The sequence below is a fragment of the Lissotriton vulgaris genome, chromosome 4_1 (assembly GCF_964263255.1).
Source record: "Lissotriton vulgaris chromosome 4_1, aLisVul1.2, whole genome shotgun sequence".
Classification (NCBI taxonomy): domain Eukaryota; kingdom Metazoa; phylum Chordata; class Amphibia; order Caudata; family Salamandridae; genus Lissotriton; species Lissotriton vulgaris.
Genome location: NC_141691.1, coordinates 1,831,162,769 through 1,831,186,186, shown reverse-complemented (window position 1 = coordinate 1,831,186,186; position 23,418 = coordinate 1,831,162,769).

Sequence of the window (23,418 nt, the reverse complement as noted above, 5' to 3'; positions counted from 1 at the left end):
TACAATGGACACAGCAAGTCAGAACATCAACCTAGTCCTGAAACCACACAGATCTTCCCACGTGAAGAAAAGAGAACTGTCAACAGTAAATGTCACAGCAATTCCAATACCTGGTGGGGTAGTATGGGAGAAAACAGACTATGAGATATATGGTCCGGTCGAAATCCTGAAGTATCCACATCAACTAAAGGTTTCCTTAAGTGACTTTGTGACACCTAGTACATTATCTGATGATTGGGACTTTAACAGTATTAATGACATGATTTAGTAATGCCAGCTAGATTCACAGATCATGATTATTTACAAGGTTCATCTAGTTATGAGCAGTTATTCTGTTACACCCACTATGGGGATCATTACTTGCATAAATCTGCACAGCCTAGAAATGTTTTTATGTATAATCAATGGGAACATTGTTCTACACCACCTAAAAGCAGTTCTAAAGCATTTTTTTGAGAAATTCAAATACTTCTCAGGGTTTAACACCAGTGATGCAGAAACGTTTTATTACAAACTGTTAGATAAAACAGGAATGAAAACTATGCTGACAAATTCTAAATTGATATATTCAGAAGCATTTTATGACAAAATGATGACATTTGGTTTTGATTATTGGAAAAATAATATTGAAACGAAAACAATTTGGGGTACAAAAGATTGGCAGGTGCAAGGCATAGAAGCACTGTTTAGAACCTGCATGATACCTGAACAAATGTTATTTTTAAAAGACCTTAAAACACCGTCTATTCCGAAGCCAATACCTGAGAATACAACCACAGATATTGAGTTAGATGTGTCACACATTTTACATTTCAACAGAACAAATCCTGATTGGAAAAAGTGGTTAATCTGGCCTACAGACACAAATAGCTGTCAAGATAGATTCCTGAATAAAACACAGGGGTTGAAAATGACCGGATTAGACCCTAGATATTCCCAGAGACAACATCCAGGGATTATAACAACATACAGTGTAGGGAAACTCTGCCTAGAATGGCTAACTACATCCACACTGGCTGAAATTAAGCAACACTTGTCTTTATTAAAAGATGGTGCTGATTTGCGCGATTTCATTCTTGGACCACGCAAACAGCGTCAAAAGCGTTTCATAGCGACCAGTATCTATGCTGCTTACAACGAGGCTTGGAAAGTAAAGCAAATTGAAACTGCTGAAAAAATACGAGAAATTGATCGTATTAATTTGGAGAAATCACTTTCTGTGGTAGACAATGGGTTGATGACTCTGTCTTCCAGAATATATTCGTTGGACAATATTGTTTCCTCTGCCTTTGATGTGATAGACAGAGATTTGCTAATGTTACAACATGGCCAATCTCAATTACGCTCTATTATAGAATTAGGCTGGACGCTGCAAAATCTTCGTTCAGGCTATGTGCCTTGGCGTTTAATCAACACGACGTCATTATTTTCCAGTTTTAACCTTACTGATAAACAGATCAGTTTGGCACAGAAAGGAGCCGACTATACAATCCTGAGCATCGAAAAACTCGAGAGATTATCATTGACAATGTCAGAGAGTCCTGTCATTGAATGGATAATACACGGAATTATCACAATTCCGATAACAACTTTCCAATTTAAAAAGTGCCCTGAGTACATACCTGCTGGCCAATATGAACAATTGGGTAAAGGATATGTAAAATCCGAATGGAAATTACCATACACTCATTCTTGCTATAGTGACAGTGACAAAAATGTATTTCTTAGTGGTGAAAATTGTAAGCATTCACTAAGCGGTATACTTTTGTGTCAGGGTATTAATTTACACGGAGCATGTGATGGAAATTCAAACAACCTTTCATGCCACCAGCTAGTCACACCTGCAACTCAGATAGAGCCCTTCTTTATGCAACTCGCAAACGGGAGTTACATTCTTAGAACGGATCACAGATGTTGTGGCCTGACGCCAGGGAAAAGTTATCTAGTACAAGTTACGTCCATGGTCAAATGTTGTATGCAAGCATTGTTCCCGAGCGGGCCTCCAGACATAGTGACTCCCCTCTGGCCTCGTCTGAATCTCTATTCTATACGAATTGATACATTAAGCAAAATGAAATCTGTACTTTTACAGACAACCGTGCCTATAACTTCATCTAAAGAGACGTATGATCTTCTAGTCGCAAGGACGGCTACTGAGGTTCATGACCTTTTATCAACAAATTGCCCCGTGCATTTCGTAGAAATGGTCAGCCAACTCCTTAACATGTCTAGTGCAACAAGCATCCCAGGCATATTTAAGACAGTCTTTACGGGACTGCTAACACCCTTCCAGGCAATTTTGGGAATCTTTCCTAATTTTGTGCACTCCATTTTTGGCGGCATACCATTATTTTTGGGACTCGTTGCAGGGATTCTATTTTTGACCCTCCTGCTACGTTATGGCAAGCCTCGGCTCAGACATAGCTCCCATGGGAATGGAAGAGACAATCCTAGCAATGCGCTACCGGGACAGGATAACTAACGTCCTCGGATTGGCCAGGCTGAGAGATCTAAACATGACCTGGTTCCTTTCATTCAGACCGATATGGCAAAATTGCATTTTACCTGTGCTACGGTGTATGCTTTGCGGCGATGAATGCGTGTTGGACATCTGTCTTTCACTTCCATCAGCAGTACCAATGGACGTCGATACTGTGCTCAGTCCAATAACGGCTCACGCATTGTGTTGTCCCCAGCGGCTACCAATACTGATGACGGCATTTGTGGAGACTCCTGTACTACAGCCAAGTGGTAACAGTGGAGCGAGTGACAAAAGCAACATCATCCAGGTACAACGTTCTGTGAGCATTGCTGGTCCTGCCTTCGATGACAGCAATCATTCTCACACCTGCCAAGTTACAGCGCTATCTAATTTGGTTGAACTATCACCTGAATTTGTAGACCAATTCTTTGAGAGCCTGTCTGATACGATGTTCTCACCCACAGAGAAACAATAACTTTTTGAGAAGCTTTCCGACACACAGCGTTCCCATGAACTCTGAATTCGGCCTTCAGTTTTGATCAACAAAAACTGCCAAGAGCTTTGGAAATCTAATTTTTCTTTTTTGAATTGGACAATTTTTTCTAATATTGACCTTTTTTGGCACGAACATTTCTTTGCTTAACGTAAAAACTATTCTTAGAGAACAGAAGCTTCACACTTCTATTTCTAAACACATCTAGAGACATAACAACATTACACCAGCCTCTAGCACACATGTTATTACAATGCATTTTTATGTGATGATTTATCTCGCCTTTCTTCTGTCAGAGATACTTCATGTGTAATTCCTTTTGCATAATCGTTCATTGATTTCATATGCAATAATTTTTTGAATGATTACTATGCTTTAAAAAACGTACAGTACCTAAATTCATGTATTACAAGTACGCCTATTTCGAATGCATTTATGTATTTTGGGGTGGGCAATGTTACACATGCATCTAATTGCTTTAGTTTTAGTAATTTTGATGGACATTAACCCGTGGAGTGGGTGTTGCGTGTTTATCTAGGTTCCTGATCGATACTGTGACCTTATGCCCCTATTCGGCTCTAAATCCATTTATTCCCTATATTGGCATAACCGTTCAAGTGCGATTTTCTGAAAAGTCATCTCTGGCCTCACACGAACAGAGCCACATTCCAGCATGACTCTCTGCCACTTCCTTTGCGACCAATTAGTGCAATGACAGAGCAGTAGTCACTATCTGATATTCCTAGATAACACTCCGAGTTCTTCAACAAGATAAAAACTTAGCAAACCTGTAAATCCCCGCTTGCTATGTTTTGATTAGTAATGGAACTCTAATGAGCAACTGATAACTATCACTTCCTAGTGACATCTTTAATTGACGTCTTATGTCCAGCAAACTTGCGTCAAACCCGGCACCTGTCAGGTATAAATATTACCAACGTTGCCTTAAGCAATGGGAGCCTGTTGCCCGGTTAGGAGCTGTTGTGAGCTGCGAGCTACTGATGCTGGCTGCCTGCATGACCCTGTGTTGGTAAATCTAGCACTCTGTCGCTGCAGCCTGCTATCCTGTGGTGGTGAAGCTGCTGATTACCATTATCGCCGCTACAGCGCGAACTATGGTGCAGTACGCTTAAGGAGCTGAACTGCCGTCCCTCTGCGAAGACATCCAGCAGATTCCAGCTGCCCGCGGACGCTGTCACCCCTCCTTCCTCGACGCGCTGAAGAGAAGCCGCTGCCTTTCTCGTGCAGAGAAATCCAGTCCCGGCGCTTCCGGTTTACCCTCGCGGGTGACTGGGATATCGAGAGAGACCCCTGAAGGAGATACCAATCCTCCATCATTCTATTCAGAGGTATGGTGTTGACTAAACCCTTAGACGAGAATTCTTGAAACAAACCTTGGCAAAACCAACTTAACTTAAAGCTACTTACTTACTCCCCTTCTCACGTGTTAGGCTTAGGTCAGGCACACTGGGGTAGGCTTAGTTAGAAGCACCAGTTGAGTATGTTAGCCTAATGTATATATGACTGTATATATGTTTTATTACTTTTAAACCATTGTATGGCTAAGAAACCATATCAATGCTTTTACAGTTCTATTTCGCAATACTTATCTTACTGTACGTACTTTTTATAATAACAATTATTGCAATTGTGGCAATACATTTCTCTTGTACGAGAAGAAAGACTGTTCAATAAATGTTAACCCTTTATTGATACACGCCCGTCTCTCTATTCTCTACATCTCGTGAAAGTAAACTGCACTAGACTGACTGAGTGAAATACATGTCTATTTCACACGACCCTAGAGATCGACTCTTGATCTGAGGAGCAAAGTTGTCATGTTGCACGGTTGTTGGAAAGCTGAATCCCTTCTTGTCTGTGCCAAGGAAGCTGATCACTTCCTATGCAGAGAAGAAAGTTTCCAGTGACCTCTGAGCTAGTTGGTAACACAACCCAATTAATTTTAGCATAGTCAGTGGAGGCCTGGAATATAAGCAGTTCCACGCTGATACTACTGTTTATGTTATTCCAATGCGCAGGGCCTAGTGGGAAACTAGGAACTACACTACAATTCAGTCACATCTCTGTCTGGAAAACAATAATGCTTGCAGCAGACTTATACTCAAACACTAACAACCCCCCACCCCACCACCCCCAAGTGCGCCGCTGCCAATGTACATATACAGGAAGAATCTTTGCAGAGCATGCCAAGTTGGGTAGGACACTTCTCAAGGTGACCAATGTTCCAGTAATCAAAGCGTCAGGAGGGCATCCCTCTCGGGCGGAGGATCCAGGTCCAGCCCTCGGTAGTCCGCCCATCTCTTCCAAATTTTAAAGTGTTTGCAAGGGCACCCTCTGGCCAAAAACACAGGCTACTCCAATCCCATGCAGAAGTCCATGCCCTTCGTCCAGGCAGCCAGCGGCGGGGCGCTTGGCGCCTTTCAAGCCCTGGCGATGTCTCGCTTGGCCAGGGTAAGTCCCAAAGTAAAAAGTGACGTTTGTACAGGTTGCCCCCAATCCCTGCCATGACATGCAGCAAAGCCAATTTGGGGTCACAGGGAAGCTCCCAGGCCAGCACCTCAGATAAGCAGCTAAACACTCCGGCCCAGAATCTGGATAGCGCAGTGCAGCCCCATACAGTGTGTAGCAACGTGCCCACCTCCGATCCACAACGGAGGCAGTCAGGGGAACCAATCATTCCCGCCCTCCACAAATGCTGCCGGGTGAAGTAGGTACGATGTAGGTACTTAAACATAATAAGTCGCAGGCGCGTAGAATTGGCAGCCCCCCTCGGGCTTGCAAAGGCCTCTGCCCAATCCTCTCCCTCCAAGTCCCCTACGTCCCCCTCCCATGTGGCCTTAAGTCTGTCTAATTCAGAATAGCAGAGGTGTACTAGCGTCTGGAAAATACAGGAGAGTTTCTTGTCTGGCAGCTCCCCCATAAACAGGTTGGCCTCCAGGGGACCGAACACAGGAATGCTCCCCAGGTCAGCCAAGTGAGGTGTCAAAGCATGCCGGAACTGAAGGTTTTTAAAGAACTGTGAGCAGGGCATCCCAAATTCATCCTGGAGATTCTGGAATGACTTCAGGGAAAGACCTGACATCAAGTCCCCTAACGTAGAGATACCTAACGCATCCCACCCTACGAAGCCCAACAGAGCGTCCAAGTGGGGCAGGCGACCATTGCACCAGAGAGGGGTCTCCTGAGTTAGCACATTCCACCATCCCATTCTGCGTAGCTAAGCTCTCCAGACATGAAGCACCGCCTGAGTGGACACAGGGAGGCACCCTCTCAGTGGTGCCGAGTACAGCAGAGTATGCACGGACACAGAGCCCATGAAAAACGGCTCAACCGCATAGGCCCGGTTGTTCCTGTCACCATACCACCAATCATTGAGGACCATCAGGTGTGCCGCTTGGTAGTAAGAGAACACGCCAGATGTACCCAGCCCACCAGTAAACGAGGACAGAAAGCACGTTCGCAGCGCCACGCGCATCGGACCCCCGGCCCACAGAAATCCCCCCAGCACTGAATTGACCTGCTGAAATCAGCGGGGCGGAATCTAATACAGATGATTTTGGAGTTGATAGGCCAGACGAGGGAGCGTCACCATTTTAAAAATTGCGGACCTGCCATAGATGGACAGTGGCATACGGGTCCACACCTTCATATCTTCGCGTGCAATCCCATACCGGGGCAAGATTGCGCTCCCGGGAAGCCATTGCGGCTTCCGACAGGTAGACCCCCAGATATCTCTGACTCTCAGACCCGACGCCCACCCTCCCACTTGCCGCTGGCCCCCGAGTATCCAAAGCGTGGACTTACCCAGCTTCATATAGAGGCCAGACGTTTCACCGAATATATGCAGTATGCGCAGCAGCCTCGGCCCGAGCGCTCCAGGTCTGTCAGAAAGAAAAGGACATCGTCCGCGTACAACGCAATTTTGTCAGTCAAGTCCGCCGACCATCTAAAGCCTTTAAGTTGAGCATCGATGCGCACCCACGCCGCCAAAGGCTCCATAGCGAGCGCGAACAAGTAGGGGGACAGGGGACAGCCCTGAAGCGTCCCCCGCCGAACTGAGAAGGATCGGGACGCGGCACTCCCCACCACACAAAAGCCGTGAGGTCAGTGTACAACAGCTGTATATACGCCAAGAATAGTGGGCCCAGGTTTAGCCGTCGTAGCAGGGCGAACAAGTAGGTCCAGCTCAGGGAGTCGAACGTGCGGTCCATGTCCACCAAAATAGGGCGGCCTACTCCCTCAGCCTCCTCCAGGCCAATACTGTCACCTGGGCACACCGAATATTACGGCGAGTGGATCGTTGAGGCATGAAGCCTGCCTGATCCAGTTGGACTAGATCTGTGATATGGGGTTTGAGTCGATTGGCCAAAGCCTAACCAAGACCTTGGCCTCCGTGTTAAGCAGCGAGATCGGGCGGAATGGCGCGTGGGCCTCAGGAGGTCTACCCGGCTTCAAGAAAATCACCACCTCCGCGTGTCGCCAATCCGATGGGAGAGCTTTGCTCTCACACGCCTCCTCAATGACCGGACGAAGGCGAGGACCCAGCTGCACGTGGAATCTCCGGAAGAATTCACACGGGAATCCATTTGGTCCCGGCGCCTTTCCAGGGTTCATTTCGCCCAGAGCTGGCGGCGTGCAGAGAGTGGGTCTGGTCAAGGCATCTAAAATGGCTGCCGTACACAACAAAAGTGTGGCATTGGAAAAAAAGCAAGATGGCGCAGACAATGTTTATCAATACGGATTAATTTATAACAATTATTTTTAACAATATATTTACTCGCAGTGTCAAAATGGCGATCAACACTTCCTAATTTCCTTCGAATCGAACGTTAACAGAAGTCAAGCGGCAAAAAAAAAAAAAAATGCTCACGCGCAACCGCTGGAAGACAAGTATCAACATATATGAGCCTCCTCAACCACCCTCAGAAAACATAGGGGGTCAGGATACGTCTCCCATACCCCCTTATACCCAATACTCACATTGCTTTTCCTCCATCTAGTAATTTAATTAAATCGAAACACAAAATGGCGAATTCACGTTTCGCTACCAGTTTGCGACCCGGTTCGCGAACCGAGAAGCGCTTCTACCGCGAAAAATCAAATTTTTTTTATTTGCCCGACGGGACCCTTTAATAACCCCAACATCATTCCTAGGGGGTCAAGAGGGGTCTACCTTGCCCCCTTTCATTAAATTCCCCCTTCGTTTTCCTCCTCCTCTTGTCTCTCGATCCTACCGAGAGACAAGATGGCGGCCGCACCGGACTGTTTAGAATGTTGACAGACACCGGAGAGCCAATCAGCTTCCCTTTTCAAAGCTCCGTCACGCGAAAAGTACGCGTACTGGTACGCTATCGGGTACGCTGTCACAGATATATCTGTTTTTTTAAACGTTAATTTCTCAAAATCCACTGGAGCACATATATTGAGACCCAGCAAAGGCACATCGGGCTAACAGTCCCTACAATTTTGCCAAGTTTCGTGCAAATCCATTCAGCCATTCGAGCTAAAAGTGAGGCCAAAGGCCCTATGGAAAAATGAATGGGAAAAACGCGTTTTGGGACCCCCCATTTTTCTAGGCCCCCCCTTGACGGAACCCCCCCAAATTTTTAGGGGCTGCTCAGAAACAAAATGTGCAATTTTCCTGATAATTTCAGCCGATTCCGTCCACAAACGCCAAAGTTATTAGACATAGAATTATCAAAAGTTCCATAGAGAAAAAAATCCTAACTATATATACCTACTGGCTATCGCCAGTAGGTAATATATATATATATATATATATGTGTATATATATATATATATATATATATAAATATATATATATATATATATATATATATATATACATATATATATATATATATATATATATATATATATTTCTGCCACTCCACTTCGCAAGCAGGACGCAGGCGCTCTCTTCTCCCGAAGAGACACATGGAGCACAGACCCAAGTAAGTAGAAAAATCGTCGGTTTATTGAGCTGTTACTCAGTCGGCCATTACGCGTTTCGGTACTGACGTACCTTGATCACATGACACAGTAAATGGTCACCTGGTTTCTTATATACCAACATTTACATTTTTTTCTCTTTTGTTAGTGATGCAATTTAAAGTGACAGTGCTCTAATAATAACAAATCTGTACATTGGTTGTTATAACAATAGTCGGCTCCATGTTGCATTTTGGCTCGCATTTCATGTCGGTATAAATACCATAAGATACATTTACATAGTAATATATACATGTTCACTTCATATTTACATGTGTTCCTGTGCAAATTTTGCAATAAAGTGCATTTGATTGAGAAATTAACGTTTAAAAAAACAGATATATCTGTGACAGCGTACCCGATAGCGTACCAGTACGCGTACTTTTCGCGTAACGGAGCTTTGCGAAGCGCAGCTGATTGGCTCTCCGGTGTCTGTCAACATTCTAAACAGTCCGGAGCGGCCGCCATCTTGTCTCTCGGTAGGATCAAGAGACAAGAGGAGGCCAAAACGAAGGGGGAAATGAAGGAAAGGGGGCAAGGTAGACCTCTTCTGACCCCCTAGGATTGATGAGGGGGATATTAAAGTGCCCCGCGGGGCCAAAAAAAAAAAAAAAAATTTAGATTTTTTGTCGTAGAGGCGCAAATCGGTACGTGAACCGGGCAGCTAACCGGGCAGCTAACCGGCAGCGTAACGGGAGTCTGAGGAGAAGCTGATTGGCTGTCAACATTGTAAACAGTCTGGAGCGGCCGCCATCTTGTCTCTCGGTAGGATCGAGAGACAAGAGGTGGTGAAAAACGAAGGGGGAAATGAATGAAAGGGGGCAAGGTAGACCCCTCCTGACCCCCTAGGATTGATGAGGGGGATATTAAAGTGGCCCGCGGGGCAAAAAAAAAAAAATTGCGATTTTTCGCCTTAGAGGCGCGTCCTGGTACGCGAACCGGGCAGCTAACTGGGCAGCTAACCGGCAGCGTAACGGGAGTCTGAGGAGAAGCTGATTAGCTGTCAACATTGTAAACAGTCCGGAGCTGCCGCCATCTTGTCTCTCGGTAGGATCGAGTGACAAGATGTGGTGAAAAACGAAGGGGGAAATGAAGGAAAGGGGGCAAGGTAGACCCCTCCTGACCTCCTAGGAAGGATGATGGGGTTATTAAAGTACCCCGCGGGGCAAAAGAAAAAAAAAGAAAATTGCGATTTTTCGCGGTAGAGGCGCTTCCCGGTACGCCAACCGGGCAGCTAACCGGCAGCGTAACGGGAGTCCGACATCTTGTGTTTTTGGAGCGTCCGGTTTGCGTACCGGGTAGCGTTCCAGTAAGCGTAACAAGGGGAAAACCAAGAGAAACAGTAAAATAAAATTTAAAGGAATAGATTTCCACCAAACTTGGCAAAATTGTAGGGACTGTTTTTTTGCTGTGCCTTTGCAAGGCCTCAAGATATGTGCACGTGTGGATTTTGTCTAATTAAGGTTAAAAAAATATATATATATCTGTAAGCGTGCTCTGGCGCGCTTACGTTACGGGTTTTGTTTGCGCTGCAGAGACGATACGTCGCGTTTATGCGGCGCGTCATGAGGCGTCTCACGTGGCTACGTGATACGTCACGTAATAAAGAATATATTTTACAGCTATAGATATTAGCTTTTAAAAAACCAATGAAATTCACTGAAAAAACCATAGGTTATAGACCATATATAGTTGGGAATTTGCATTTACAAAACCATGAAAATTCACTGAAAAAACCATTGGTTATAGACCATATATAGTTAGGGATTAGCATTTACAAAACCTTAATTTACTCGCACAAAACCATAGAAATTCGCATATATAGTTAGTTGCAATAACTATATATCGCGCACCCGCAATCCACTGCTGATGATGTCACATATTACATCATTCATGACATGGTCAGTGACATCACTGATGACCGGGCAGAGGTCGTGAAGACAATGCATTCCGATCCTCCGTGCAGTCATGGACCGCTCCGCAGCCGCCCTGGATTCCAACATGCAAAGAGGCGGGCACCAGGCTATTCCAATACCATGGACAGGAAAACAAACTGCCGAAGCAGAAACCAGATGAGCCCGGGCCACTTTGAAGAACGGGGCCCCTGTAGCGCGTTTCTGGATACCGTGCGAATTATGACAGTAACTCCTCCAGCAAGTAAAGAAGCAGATGCTACAGCTGGGAATCAGTTGGAAGCATTTAGTTATGATGTTAAGCCTTCTATTGTTGATGTTGACTATGACGGGTGATCCGCTTTCCATTAAAGTAGTACTAAAAACGCCTATCAAGCAAAGTGCAAAATGTCCACACCCACAGTTAGAAAGTGAAAACCTTTTATGAATAAATAAGCATTCCAACAAATCCTACCTCATCAAGGTGGAGTCTCTTCCTAGATGAGTTACTATTATTTAAAATAACCAGTCTTCTGTATTGTTTAAACCATTAGACAAGGTTTGGCATAAAGTAATGGGTATTATGATCCCTTTCCAACCTGTAATTAAATAAAATCATTCACGCTTGAGAAAATTCAGAAGGGCATTTCAATATATGTTCAAAGCGATATTCATATATATCCTGGGGGTAGGACATCACTATAAGGGAGAGATGCCCCTCCTCATGCATTAGCATAAATTGTAAGCAAATCCTAGAAAGTGTTCAGTAAAAGTTTAATCCCTGTGCTAAGCCTCAGATATACTTCTTGAAAAGGGGGTGGTGATGGACAGAGTATCTGAATTAAGCAGAACACTCCTACCCAGTCAACAGATCAGGGCTTGATCCATCACCATTTTTTAGCTCACTGCACCATCCCAGCTCAGAACCTGGCTACATGCAAAATAGTCTGTCCCAGGCCCAGTGCATCATGGGAACAGGGCAGACCAAACTGCAAAGCCAATTCTTTTACTGGAAAGGAAACAAGCTTCCGGGGTGCAGTGAGATAAATAACGGTGATGGATCAAGCCCTGATCTTTGGACTGGGTAAGAGTGGTCTGCTTAATTCAGACACTCTGTTCATCACCACCCCCTTTTCTGAATCGTTTTTGGCCACTATAGGTGTGGCAGGGTATACTCAGACATGAGTCCCTTTCTCACTGCACCATCAGGATTCAAGCAAGCCGGGCCGAAGACGGCTGAAATGCCAGAAACCGGTCCCCGGTAGCTTGTCTCCTTTCTGGTGAAGAATTGGCTTGGTAGTTTAGCCTGCCCTGTTCCCATGATGCACTGGGCCAGGGACAGACTGATTTGCATATAGCCAGGTTCTGAGCTGGGATGGTGCAGTGAGATAAATAACGGTGATGGATCAAGCCCTGATCTTTGGACTGGGTAAGAGTGGTCTGCTTAATTCAGACACTCTGTTCATCACCACCCCCTTTTCTGAATCGTTTTTGGCCACTATAGGTGTGGCAGGGTATACTCAGACATGAGTCCCTTTCTCACTGCACCATCAGGATTCAAGCAAGCCGGGCCGAAGACGGCTGAAATGCCAGAAACCGGTCCCCGGTAGCTTGTCTCCTTTCTGGTGAAGAATTGGCTTGGTAGTTTAGTCTGCCCTATTCCCATGATGCACTGGGCCAGGGACAGACTGATTTGCATATAGCCAGGTTCTGAGCTGGGATGGTGCAGTGAGATAAATAACGGTGATGGATCAAGCCCTGATCTTTGGACTGGGTAAGAGTGGTCTGCTTAATTCAGACACTCTGCTCATCACCACCCCCTTTTCTGAATCAGATATACTTCTTGGCTTCAGCAAAACATGGCATGCAATAATCACAGAAGCAGGTAAAGACATGAAACCAACCTCACTTTTAACGGTACAGACAGGGTTTGAAGCAAGTCCCAAAACCGCAACAACGTGGAGACAGCCTGGAGTGCCAATATGAAAACCTCTTCGATTACGTCAGAGTTATCGATGGCCGAAAATTGCTATGAGCCATGCCATGCTTGTGTACTGTTTGTTAGAGCATGATCTTGAACACACTACCTGGAAGGAAGTGGAGCTCAAGTCTCACCTGGAAATGCTAGGGTTGCCTGATTTGATATGTGTAGGAGAGTAGGATCTGCTTACTATAGTTACCCCCACTTTTTGCTGGTGTTTCACTGTTTTTCGACTTTAGTCTGATTGTGGCCCTGCTTTCCAGCTGCTTCCTCTCTAAGTTGATTCCATGTACTATAGGAACACTCCAGTTTGGTTACTGGGGTCCCAGTGTGAGTCCCTAGTATATGGTACACTAGGTACTATGGGCATAGCTGGGGCTGATTTATGTATTATGCCACCCCTGAGAAGCCTTCCAAAATGACACCACAGGACTGCTACTGCAGCCTGGGTAAGGTGATGCATGCACCCCTTACTAAGACATAGGATACTTATATCTACCTTAAATCACTGCACATAGAAACCTGTCAGTCAGCCCTATGGCAGGCCTTATCAATCCTGAAGGCAGGGTGCTTAGTTTCATGTGAGAGGGTGCCCATTCATGAGCAAGACCCCTCTGCAGCCTTCGGAAGCTATTCTCTGGGGCTGTTCTGTGATGCAGCCTGACCATATACTCTTAATAGCATTATAACCTTGCGGTAAATGCTAACTTAGGAAGGGCTGCATCGAAACATGTTGTGTTTGGTGTCAATCACTTTGGATTACTTCCCCCCCCAACAGTTCTGGCAGCGGGGGTAGAATTCCATCCTTCTAGAGAGAGAAAAATGTACACACCTGGCAACAGTTTAAAAGAACCCTGGCATCACAAAATGGATGCTGCAGCCACAGACACGAGTCTGGCCTCCTGCTGCTAACTGAAAGTCTGGCAGGGGAGGCCTGGACAATGGGTTTCCTATCACAGACATGCTTTAGTGTATTCGGGCTGGGTGGGTACACTCTGAGAGTGCTTTGAAGTCTGCACTGGGGGCGCATTTCGTGTCCCTGTGCATACCCCAGTTCAAACCGGTTGCAGGGGCTACCAGCCACCACTATTTCCAGAACCTCCCATAGGTGGGTCCCCACAGTATGTCCAACCCTTTTCTTAGGTATAAGCAAGGAACCCCGGACAAAAGGACTTTATATATCCCTGGACGAAACTCTGCAACTCAATCCTGGAACTTCAACGCTGTACTAAAGACTAGAGGACTGAAGAAATCTCCCTTGGGGTCAAGAAGTGACTCCCCTGCTTGGCAGGCACCAACAAAGCATTTGACGGTCTGCATCTCTGAAGCTCCAGACGGACTCTAAAGTACCTGCAGCTCAGGAAGAGAATTTCTAGACTTCTCAGATGCTGATCCGAGTCCCCTGCAAAGCTGAGACCCATAGCCCTTGTCAGTGATGTGGAACTAGAACTCCTGGACACCATGCACATTTGCTAGCGCATTTACTTCTCAACGTCTCTTGAAGTTGTGCTTTGGGTTACGTGTAGCCCAAGCCCCGAGCAACATCCGCACCAAAGATTGTGGGCCTACACTCCATGAGTGTTCTGTGAGCCGCTTCTTGTATTTCCACTTGAGGCTCCTTTGCAATCCCTGGTCCTTTTACTAGTGGGTCCCTGTGAAGGCAACTCTGATTTTACTTGGGGTTACCAGGTTTCTCCAGACATGCCCTGACTGGCCACCATGTGGTAAGTCCCTCAAACCTTTCTGGTCTGCACCGAAGCATTTCTTTACTTTCTGCATGGGTTGCTGTTGCCAAGGCTTGTTGGGTCCAATCCGGGCACTGACACATCAGCACTCGACATCCATTGTGGTAAAGCTTGATTCCAGATCCTGGTCATTGTCAACACCTCCTGGTCCTCATGGCTGAATAGTCAAGCTTCACCTTCTTCACCTGAAATCACCCGACATCGGTGGGCATTCGACTATAGTGCCCCTGGTCACTGGCAAGTGACCCAGACTCTGTCCTCTCCGCTTTCAGGTTCTTCTCATCTCCAATCCAGGCTTGGATCCATCCGGACACTTTCCTCTTCCACGGCAGAAGCAGTTTGCAGCAGATCACCATTTAAATCAATAACGATTCCCGACACCAAAAGACACCTATGCACCCAGCTTCCCTGGGTGAGGTAAATCGAGTACTCCGGTGCTCCTGTGAGTGTTGGCCCTAGAACCCCTTAAGTCTAAAGGGGTTTGCTTAAAGACTTTTCCTTACATTTCCAACTGCGACTTTCCCCATTGAAGTTAATGGAGATCTGCGGTTGTGTTCAGACACTGGACGCGTCCCCTGTGGGTCCCCTGTGTCACTACCTTGGGTGGTTCCTTGTGGCCCCAGCACTCCTACAGGCCCAAGGCCTTGTGTCTAGTCAAGTCGTGGTTTTTATACCACTTTCTTAATATATGGTTTGGTACACCCCTAGGGCTCAACTTATATTGTGCTAGTTGACTGTGTGCTATTAAGTTTTCCGTATGTACTTTTGCCTCTAGCCTCATAGAGAGACTAGTGGGATGTGTGTAGAATAAATACATATATTTTATATATCTACCTCATGTGACTCTCCTTTCATTTGGTCATTCACGAGATTATAGACTGGTAAAACAAGCTGCTTTACATTCCTCCAAGACTTAGCCTGAAAGCTGCTCTATATAGCTACCACTAGGATACCTTTCAATAAAGGTTGTCTTTAACCTACCATTAATAAGAGTCATTTGGACTGGTGCAAGGTGCCCACTAGATTAGTTGACAGCATATGCCAGGCCAACTTCTCACAATATGTGCTACCACCAGGTCCATGGCTGCCAATGAAGGAAGTCAAGGACATCTGGAGCCTGGAAAAATTGCCCAGTCTGCTGCCAAAAGAGGAAAGGACAAGGGGCATGGGGAACTAGCACATGAATGTCTTCCAGCTATGGTTGATGGGATGCCAGAGGAGGTTGCCCCAGAGCCCACTGAGGAGGACATTGCTTCTCTATGTGACCTGCCTGAACTTGCTGGATGTCAAGGAGAGGGGGAGCCACGCCACCAAGGAGAAGTTCTGCAAGGCACTGAAGGATTGGCCAACCCTGGAGGGCACAAGGCAACAAGCTGAAGCCCAAGAAGCAGGCGATGTCTCTTGGAATCACTGCATTTTCTTGGAGAGAAACCTCTAGTATAGTGAGCCTAAGGTACCTGTGCATGGGGCAACAAAGGCACTGGCCACTCCCCAATGCTACAGGGCCTTCCTACTGAGACTGGTTCAGAAGATAGCCCTGGGAGAACATCTGAGACAGGACCAGAACTTTGACAGACTTGTCCCCCACTTTCCTTGTCCTGGATGAGGATTTCCACAGATGCATTCTGTAGGATTTGTTTGACCTGCCAGGCCAGCAGCAAGACAGGCCAGAGGCTAAAATCCCTCCTCAATCCATTGCTTGTCATTGGCACCCCCTTTGAAAGAGTGGGCATCAACATTGTATGGCCTATGGATCCCCAGACAGCCTCTGGCAACAGGTTTGTCCTGGTACTGGTGGACCAAGCCACAAGATACCCAGGGACCATACTTCTGAACACTGCAACTGTACCTGAAGTGGCTAAGGCCCCAGTGGGGATTTTTACCTGAGTCGGTTTCCCTAAAGAAGTGGTGCCTGACACTGGCAACAACTTCATGTCTGCTTATATACAGTCAATGTGTGAAGGAGTGTGGAGTCACTTATTCGTTCTCGGTACCCTATGAGCCACAAATCAATGGGCTTGTTGAAAGATTCAACAAGTTCCTCAAAGGCATGATCAAGAGCCTGCCTGAGGGGTAAATGGGGCATCCTATTGCCATGCCTTCTCTTTGCTTACACAGTGGTCCCACAGAATGGGGTTGGATTTATTTCTTTGAGTTTATATATGGTCATCCTGTAAAGGGACCTCTCCGTCTGGTGTAGGAAGAATGGGAGAAATCTCCCAGGAAACCACCCTAGCATGTTGTTAGCTACATGTTGACATTCCAGAGCCAGATAGCCACATTAGACAAGTCTGACAACTTAGAGGCCATTCAGGAGGTTTTGAAACAGTGGCATGACCAAACAGCTACCCCTGTGAAATTACAGCCTGGGCGGACCCCTAACACCGTTGCCACGGGCCCTATGAGATAGTTAAGAAGAAGGGGGTAATCTCCTACCTGAAGACCTCTCGAGCCCAGGCACCCCAGGGGGTGCTTCATGTCATCCATCTCAAACCACAAATTGAGAGATCTGTGGTCACCATGTTGGTGGTGCCAGATGGAGGGGAGGAAGAGGAGAGTGATCCTCTCCTTGATCTCTTAGCCTCCAAAGAGAAGGATGGGTCAGAGAAATGTGTGAACCTTTTCCCTACACTGACTTCAGAACAGCAGAGGGAGTGCCACCAATTACTGGGACAGTTCTGGCCTCTATTTTCCTTCACTCCCGAGATTACCTACCTGTGTACCCATGATGTGGACACAGGAGACGGCCACCCTATCAAGATCAAAATCTATAGGCTGTCTGACAATGTCAAGGCCAACTTCAAAGAGGAGGTTTCTAGGATGCTGGGGTTGGGGGTGATTGAACCCTCCAGTAGTCCCTGGGAAAGCCCCATTTTGCTGGTACCAAAAGCTGCCCCACAGAGTGGTGCACTAGAACTGAGGTTCTGCATGGATTACAGGGGGCTCAATTTAGTCACCAAGACTGATGCTCATCTCATCCCCTGGGCTGATGAGCTGATTGATAGGTTGAGGGCTACTCTGTTCCTGAGTGCCTTTGATCTTAATTTAAGGTACTGCCAGATTGCCCTAACTAAAGGAGCCAAGAAGAGGTTGCCCTTCTCCATTCCAGAGGACCACTAACAATTCTGAGAGATGCCCCTTGGATTATGAATGATCCTGCCAACTTCCAGAGTCTGGTGTACCAGGATTTAGCTGCGATGGAGGCCTTTCATGCTGCCTTCATGGATGACAGAGCTGTTTTCAGTAGCAACTGGAGGGACCACTTTTGTACCTGCAGGAACTGCTTCAGGCTCTGCAAAAGGCAGGGCTGATTATCTAAAGCAGCAAGTGCCAGATGGGGCAGAGGTCTGTTGTGTACCTAGGACACCTGGTGGGCAGGGGTAAGGTACAGCCCTCCTAGGGCAAGATAGAGACTATCATGGCCAAGGAGACCCTCAAAACAAAAACTGAGGTGAGAGTCTTCTTGGGCCTCACAGGGTACTATAGGAGGTTTGTCAAGAGATAAGGCAACATTGTTGCCCCCTTGGCAGAGCTGACTCCAAAGAAACAACCCAGGAATGTGATTACGAAAGAGGCGTGCCAAACATCATTTGACTCCCTAAAGCTGGCCATGTTCACAGCCCCTGTGCCCAAGGCTCTTGACTTTTCCAGGGAGTGAATTGTAGAAATAGATGCCCCCAAACACAGCATGGGGGCAGTTCTACCATATCTAAAATATAAGAGCTTAGACCAACCTGTAGCTTTTATCCTAAGGAGGTTACTTTCCAGGGAACAGATGTGAAGTGCTATTGAAAGGGAAGTCTTTACTGTGGTCTGAACACTGAAAAAGTTGAGACTATACCTGTTTAGGATTTACTTCCTGATTCAGGCAGACCACAGGCCCCTCAGGTGGCTAATGCAAAAGAGGTGTGATAATCCAAAATTGTTGAGGTGGTCCCTCTCCCTATGGGGAATAGACTTTATGGTGGAATACAGACCTAGGGTACACAACACCATTGTTCTTTCCAGGTTCCTCCTCCTTGATAAAGAGTACTAACAGGAGGTTGGATAGCACTCCCTACTTTCCGCTGGGGGGGGGGGGACACGTGCTAGACTGGTATGCCTTAGGGTGTTCCTACCACAAACATATTGCTTGCTTGCCTCCAATGTTGGCCTTAGGACTCTGAGCATTTTATCACTGCCGACCAGTGCCAAAGTGAATTTGCTTCTCCCCATAAACTTTGTTTGACTGACTTATCCACAATTGGCATATTTAATTTACCTATAAGTCATAAATGAGAGTGCACTACATGTTTTCCTGTCCCAAAAATTAAATGCTAATAGTGAACCATGTAGCACTGATTGTGCCACCCACACAAGTAGCACGGTAAACATGTCTCAGGCCTTCCACTGCAGACCCTGTGTGTCCTATTTACATTGCTATGTCGATTTGGCATTTAAAACCCTTGCCAAACCTTACAATCACTCTCCTTTTATTCTACATGTAAGTCACTGCAAAGGTAAGCCCTGGGGAGCCCAAAAAGCTGGGTGCTGTGTAAACAAAAGGTAGGACATGTACTTTTAAGGTTTGTATTTCCTGTAGGTGAAAAGCATCCAACCTCATTTTTTTCACTAGTTACAGGCCTACCCCTTCCATGAGTTAACACTGGGAATTCCTTTTAAGACTGATAAGCTGTAATTCCTGATTGAGAAGGAGTGGATCTGTCATGTGTCATATCACTTAAATAATAATGATAGATCCTCTTTTGTGATGAAGTTGAATTTATCATTACCATTTTAAAACGTCACTTTTGGAAAGATATATATTTCAAAATTGTCAGTGCACTTCTTTCTTTTTACGCATAACCCATTTAACTCAAGATTAAGTGTGCAGCAGGATATCACCTACTCACCATAGATATAACTATTAAAAAGAAGCAAAACTGTTCCTTAATTGGGTCAGTGTCTCCCACCCTGCACTTTAAATCATTCCCTGTGGGACTCTTCCTTGTGTAATTCCTATGTTTGCAAAATTATAATTCACGTTCTTGAAAAAGAAATGAATTGACACTCATGAGTGAATGTTTCCTCGAGATGGATTCTTCCAATGATTTCATCAATATTGTTCGATTATTTCAACTCATCGTGAAGAACATACATGATTCAGGTCGCATCTGTTCCCTTTGACCCCAATGCATTTCTGAATTAGTTTGGTGTTTCATCAGAGAGATTATTTATGTAAAAAAATTCAATGAACACGTTCAACCATCCATAATACAAAAAAAGAGACTGGTAGAAAGCATATGTTGTAAAAAACTTACATTTATACAACTAAACTGTGGTTTCTAAGACATATACATGCCTGTTACAATATCATGAATTGGACAGCCTTAATTAGCTATGGCACTTTTCTGCTCCTGGCCCTGTGTGTCTGCAATCTCTCCAAAACATGGCTGAGGTGGGTGACAGCTGGACTTTGTGCATTACCTCTAGACAAAGAATCACAAAGGGAGCTTAGGTGTGACTGTATAACCATTCACATCCTGATGAGTTATACTGGGCAGGATGGCAGGGAGGAGCTGACACTTACATCTGAATTCACTGTGACCTGTCTCCAAACAAAGGGCTGGATAACCCCCTGGAATGAGCCTGGAGCCAGAGCTTGGAGTGAGGAGCTCTCTGTACTTCAAGGCCAATCTTTGAATTCACCCCAACTCAATGGCACAATTGGGTATATGTTCTGGGTCTCTGACACCACCAAATCAGTACACTAATGGACCTGTGAGGATCTCTGCCATGAGGAAGGACTGCTTTGCTGTAACAAGGATTGACACTCTGCTGGACTGCTGCTCTGGAAGAAATGATTTTGTGGTGTGTTGTCCTACCCTGCTGCCTGCTACCCTATTCCCTGCTGAGGAAGGGCTGAACACATTTCACTTGACTGCAGAGGGATTCCGTGTTGGCTTCCACCTGTTCTAAGTTTCAGGGACATCAAAGATTTTTACACAACTTGCAGCAACACCTGTACTTTGCTTACTGCAAATATTGCCCTGGCAAGTGGTGTCAATCCAGTCTTGGGCCCTTGGAAGTAGGTATAAAGTGCTGCAATTGTCAGAATTTACTAATCATCAACATTGCGCCAATCAGAACGGGCTCATCTCCCTCAATGTCAATACATCGCTGCTGCTGCATGAACTGCGGACATTGCATCACCAACTGCACAGTGCATGGGGTCCAGTTTATGACACACCTCCAACTTTGGGTGGCTTGATGCAGAGGCATCTCTTTGATCCAGGGGTTCAACGCTGATGCATTGCCTCTTTGCGTCTCGCATCATGACACCTTCAACGATGCATCTAAAGTACTTTTCAGCGGGCCAAGGGTGATCCCAGTGTCCGACCCGCGCTCCAATCAAAGTCAGCCTGAACCTTTGGATTTACCCTTGTCTAGCACAACCAGATATCCCCAGTTGGTGTTTTAAGCACCACATTTTCATTTGTTCTTTAAATGTTCATGAACCCAGATATACTTATTAGATTTTTGTCATTTTGGTCTCCTTTTGATTATAAAAATAATAGTTATCCTTCTGAAACTTGTATAGAGCCTTTTTGAAATGTTTTCACTGGCAGAAGGGCAGCAGGCAGTGGGTCAGCATAACAAGGTAGCAGCTGCTTCAGAGTAGCAGTTTAGCAAAATGGTAGTCTTTGTAGTCGCACAGCATTCCTTTTTCCTGGCAGAGTATCCAAGGGTCCAGAAGTGTACTACAGAGTAGATACATGAGGTCCTTCGATTATACACTAATGCCCGGGTTTTGTAAGGTGGGATATGCTTTTAGACAATTGTTGTGTAGTGCATGGAATTCCCTGCATCCCCTGCCCTGGCTCCAAGCAGGCTGAAATGACAATGCAGGGCCGTCAGGGCACAGACTTTTCAAGTGTAAGTGGGTCTGTGTCCAGCTCCTCCCTCCCATCCTGCAAGTGGCCTGTTTAGTCACACCTAATCTCCCCATTGTGTGGGCTGTCATACGAAGAGTACACAAAGCCCAACTGTTAACTACACCCTGCCATGTAATCAGAGACAGACTACAGACATCAAATGAATAAGGCAAGAAATGTCACCTTTCTAAAAGTGGCCTTTTCAGAATTTTAATTTTAATATGACTTCAGTATAAGTTTGTATTCCAAATTGTGATTCCACAGACACCAAACTTGAACCAGTTATGTCTTCCTATTTTGAAATATATTAAGTCAACTCCAGTGTTATCCTAAGGGAGAGCTAGGCTTTGCAGTATTGAAATACACTGCACCTTGCCCTTGGGCTGTCCTGGGCCTAACTTAGGGGTAAGTTGTAGGTATTTTAAAGTGAAGGATTGGGCTTGGCAAAAAGGTTTATTTTGTCAGATTGAAACAGCAGTTTAAAGTGCACACACAGGTTTTGCAGTGGTAGACCTAATACATGTTTAAAGGATATTTAGTGGGTGGCACAATCAGTGCTGCAGTCTCACTGGTAGCATGTAATTTACAGGCCCTGGGCACATGCAGTGCAGCTTACAATGGACTTATAAGTAAATTATTATGCCAATTGAGTATGAGCCCATGTTACCACGTTTTAGGGAAAGGCCTTTGTTGCAAGGAACACAATACACAGAGATGGATATCTGTTGGACCCTTAGCAGCCATAACATGGTCCTGGTAGTGTGACACAGAGCAGTCAGACGTACTCAAAGGAACATTGTTAAACATTTCACAGTGTCAACACTTACAATAAGTAAGTGGCATCACTTGAAAAAAAATCCTGACACCAATTTATAAAAATAGTTTGTATTTGTAGATAAATATAGACACCAAAACTAACTTGATACTTTGCATATAACCAGAGTTATAGAATTTCAAAACATTAAACAATAAATGTAGTTAAAGCTGTCAAACGTTTACCATTGAAGTCAATGGGAGAACCAAAGTCAGCATTGGGATACTTGCAGGGTGAGTTTAAACAGACCCACTTGTGATTAAGGTTGTGCGGGTCACTAGACCAAGACTCAGCATTTGTTAATTTGTTACCTTCCCCAGGGAGCCCAGGTGCAGAGGTTATTTAGTTGTCCTTGGTGCTGACAGGACTCATGGGAGCTGTAAAAAATACAGCACTTGACAAAACCACACTTGGAGTTGGATTTATACTCTACCCCCGGACAGTAGAGGCTTTTGGGATCCCAGGACCCAGGTTAAATTGCTAGATTTCTTTCTCCTTGCTCAGAGGCTCTGTGTGCTGAAGTAGCAGGCAGCTGTCAATCACCGGGGTAGGTTGCACCAAAGATGCTTTGCCACACACTCCACAACACCACCATCAGGATGCAGGAACACATCAGCGGGGTCATTGCCAACGCCAGTCGCTGTTGAGGTTTCAGGCTGGAGATGTTGTTTAAGAGGTCACTCACCAGACTGGCAATCACCAAGCCTTGTCTGCAGCAAATGTTGGCTGGATGTTGACAGTAGAGGAATAGCAGCTCGAAACTTGGTGTGAGCTTAGCTACCACTCCAGTCTTGCAGGACACCACTTCTCCTTGGGCTCACTATGGACAGGCCCAGTGGGTCCCAACTGTTGTGATGCAGCATGTCTATTCTACTGCAGGTTGCAGGAGAGTGGTTCCACCACTCAGGGGAGTCTGCTTTGGATTCTGGTGTCTACTGGAGTCCCTCTTGCTGGGAATAATGAGCTTTTGCCACAGACACACATCGAACACTTGATTCCAGTATTTGGTCTGTTCAGGGCACTTAAGTGTCCTATCTTTGCCCTGCAGCAGAGTCCAAAGTCCAGTTGTTGCTGACCGCATCTTC